This window comes from Pongo abelii, chromosome 12 (genome assembly GCF_028885655.2).
Source record: "Pongo abelii isolate AG06213 chromosome 12, NHGRI_mPonAbe1-v2.0_pri, whole genome shotgun sequence".
In the NCBI taxonomy this organism is placed as follows: Eukaryota; Metazoa; Chordata; class Mammalia; order Primates; family Hominidae; genus Pongo; species Pongo abelii.
The window spans coordinates 112,998,179-113,001,903 of record NC_071997.2 but is presented as its reverse complement, the minus strand read 5'-3'; the positions used below and the strand labels follow the sequence as shown (position 1 = coordinate 113,001,903).

The 3,725-nt window shown below is 48.0% G+C and overlaps 1 long non-coding RNA gene across 1 annotated transcript; it reads left to right on the top strand.

The window, feature by feature from the left end:
* Positions 1 to 448: 448 nt before the first annotated feature.
* LOC129057750 (uncharacterized) lies at positions 449 to 2,603 on the top strand. The gene is made up of 3 exons (XR_008522499.1): positions 449 to 672; positions 1,723 to 1,860; positions 2,451 to 2,603. It is a non-coding gene; the product is annotated as an uncharacterized LOC129057750 (long non-coding RNA).
* The last annotated feature ends 1,122 nt before the right edge of the window (positions 2,604 to 3,725 follow it).

The following is a 3,725-nucleotide window of genomic DNA, read 5'->3' as shown; positions in this document are numbered from 1 at the left end:
TCCCTGGTAGAGGTTGCAACTTCCTCAGCCCCTGAGAGGTGACAAGGTAGATACCAGCAATTGGACTTACCTCCCAATCTAAGTCCAGGCATATGGCTCCCCCAATGCCATAAAGGGAAGGACAGGAAATTACTTTTTCCCTGAGGGTGCTGAACTAGGCAGATAGCCAGCCTATTGTTATTCAATGTCAGAGTCAAAAATCCTGAGAGACCTCGATACCCCTCACAACAGTGTCAAAACTGGAACAATCTTAACACACACATACACAAACAATAAATAAATAAATAAAAATTTAAAAAAAAAAAAACACTTTCACTTTCATCATCCCCGGGCGTCCCACTCAGGGCATAAAGCATGCCTGGGAACAAGAATCACAGGTTTCCTACCTTGCTGAAGACTTCACAATGACCCAGGGCCCCTAAGAGTTCCAAATATAGTCCAGGCTCCCAGAGCCAAGGCAGTGACTGGCCAGAGCCTCCCCATTTAGGGGTACTGACCTGAGTGCCATCTACCCATCAAAGTGCTTGAGACCACAACAACAACTCCTGAACGTGAGGCTGATTAAAGAGGGTTACGTGAACTGCCGAATTAAGCCATCCAAAATTGGATAAAGCGATTGTGAAATCTGTTTTGAGTCAACCTATACATGTCTCATTGCAGGAAAATGTCTCGGTAAGAGTTCATGGAGAAAAAAAGTCTGGCAACTCATTGTTGGCTGACCTTCCTGGGCTCCTAATATTCAGTTCCCCAAAAGGCATCTTAGCCATGTAATTTCCAATATGGGAACAATTTGAGTTGCAATTAGGCAAATCTCAGAAGGTTCTGCCACTGATTTGTTCGTTCTCTCAATATTATTCTATAGGACACACTAAAATACTGCACCAGGTTCACACAGAGGACAATTAGGACTGCTGCATGTCAGGTTACAGAGGCTGGGTAAACACATCCACGTCGCCATTCAGGAATGGTGTCGTTAGGCCTGCAGAGCTGGGCACAGGGCCCTCTACCCCAAAGGACACCTACTAATGGCTCTGTGGGGGACAGAGGCTGTTAGCAACCCAGAGCTTTGGGCTGTGGTGATGGCAGGTCCAGAGCAAGTGGAGAGGGGGTCAGGGTAGCTAGCAGCTGGAATGCAACCCTGGAAATTGTAGATGAAGGAAAGCTAACAGACAACCCCTGGCAGTAACATTAGATTTTGTTAAAAGCTACATCTTTCACTGAGCACCTCCTCTGTGTCAGCCTCAAGCCAGGCCCCAGGGACACTGAGATGAAAAAGACATAGCTCTTGACCTCAAGAAGCCCAGTGGGAGGGCATATCAGCAAGCCCAATTATGATAAAAGATAAATTACAATCAAGATACTATTTTCAAAAGTGCCAAGAAAGCACAGAAAAGGAAGAGTTTGATTCGCCTGCAGTGTGAGAATAAGCTTCCCATCGAAGGGCATATTTGAGCAAGCCTTGATGCATGGCTAAGAGTATGGCAGGTAGAGAGGAGAGAAATGGCCATTTTAGAGGAGCATACCTGGTTGGGATGAGTTGGCACTTTCTGAGCCGTGAGTGCCTCCCAAGGACTGAGTCATGTTCCTCTTTTTCAATAAGCAAAAACTGCTGGTCTTCAGTTTGTCTCAGGCCCCCAGGGAGAAGAAACTGTCATTCCAGTCCCCTTTGAGGCATATTTGGCTTTCCCTGGACTCCTGTTACAATTTGCTCTTTGTCCCCAGGTGGCTAGTTTACTCCCAGCGAGGACGAATGTCTGGATTCTCCTCTAAGTCCTTTGCACAAACTGAAGAAGAACTGGTCTCATCCCTTCCTGACCAAGCACATGACTCCGACCAGATTCTGCTAGAATTCAAGCATAGGTGAGGGCAAAGTCAGCCTTGACTGGGGACCTGCAGAGCAAGGCCTGAGTCAGGTTTATCTTTGTTTTTCCTTTGCCCCCACACCTACTCAGGCCAGCTCTCAGGATCAAGTGTGTGGGTGAGTGAAGAAGCCCAAGTCAATAGCCGGGCAGTGCCTGGATGGTTAAGGGAGCACTCAAGTCTCAACCTTGGGATCTGGTTAAGGGGCTGAATCACAAGCAGGAGAGAGGGGAAAAAATGGGGCAATTAGTCTCAGGAATGAAAGGCAGAGGTAAGTTGTGTCAGGGCCACATGTGGAGTAAGATTCAGGGACCAAATAGATCTGGAAGCCAGGAAGGAGAGTGGGTTGCAACCAGGCAAACCCAGCTTCCCAGAGCAAGAGAACCTTAGGAAGCATGCAGGGCGACTGCGGAGGCAGAATCAGCAACTCAGCACGGCTCCGCGTGAAAAACCACCTTCCCAGCCTCCCCGACTGCTACAGGCACCATGGGATCACAGTGGGAGTCAATTTGCACTTTGTAAACAGAGTTCCCTTCCCTGACACAGGAGTACCCCTTCCTCCACGAATTTCCTTTGGCATCTTCCTGCAGGTGACATGGATAGGCAGCTGCCACTTTCTGCCCATGAAGACACCCTGAGGATGAAAACTACCCAGGAATACTGCATGACAATGGCAGCAGCCCCGCACTCTATCCCTGGGCCTCTTGCTTAACTGAGAAAAATAAGCCCTATTTGTTTAAACCAACTATTCCACTTTTTTTTTTTCAAGCAGTCAAATTCACTCCCTGATACACCTGACACTGGGCAGGTACTTGGTAAATGCGCATGGATGCTCCTGAGTCATCAGATAGCAGGGAAGATGCAGATGATCCCTGTGGATGAAATGCCTTGCCTTGGCTTCCAGCTGCGTGAAGCTGTCCAAACCTCAAATCAGCCCCACAGGCACCCCTTCTCCTCTCTTTCTCCTTCACATACACATCTCCTCTGAGTGCAGAGAGGCTACCGTTCCTGCAACAGAAACTGCCTTCCAATCGCAATGTCACTCATCAGGGTACTGCTTAAGCCGGGATTATTTCTTAATGATGTTCTAGGAGGGACAAAGCAGGAGCTCTCACTTATCTATAAGTCCCTAAGCCAGGCCCTTCGTGCCTCCCTGTCCCAGTCTCCTCATCTGGTAAATGGGGTTAAAATTATTCCACAAGTCATAGATGGGGGAAAAAATGCTCCTTTTGGAAGTAAGAGTTTATTTCTGTCATGGTTAGTATTTTCTCATTTGTGTCTGGCTGAATGAAAGGTCTGCTGCTTCTTAATGATACTCCTGGTGCTGGGCATGGTGGTTCATGCCTGTAATCTCAGCACTTTGGGAGGCCAAGGCAGGAGGATCACTTGAGCCCAGGAATTTGAGACCAGCCTGGGCAACATAGCAAGACCCCCCTATCTACAAAAGTAAAAATAAAAAAATTATCTGATGTGGGGGTACACATCTGTAGTCCTAGCTACTCTGGAGGCTGAGTCAGGAGGATCACTTGAGCCCAGGAGTTTGAGATCACAGTGAGCTATGATCCTGCCGCTACACTCCAGCCTAGGTGACAGAGTAAGACCCGGTCTCTAAAACTAAATTTAAAAGAAAATTAAGGATACTCCCAGATCATAAAATTACTCTGCCAAGATGCTTGTGGCTTCGCTTAGGGATACAGCTACTCCAAAGCAGACAGTCGCTTGTCCAGTATCTCCTGAGCCACTACCAACACACAGCCCAACCCCATCCGGACAGTAACCAGACCTGTGCCTTCCTAACCCAAATACAGGCTCTCAGGGTTGGCTGGGGGTGAGGATAGGAGCCTGAGCCTTCTTGCAGGTCTCAC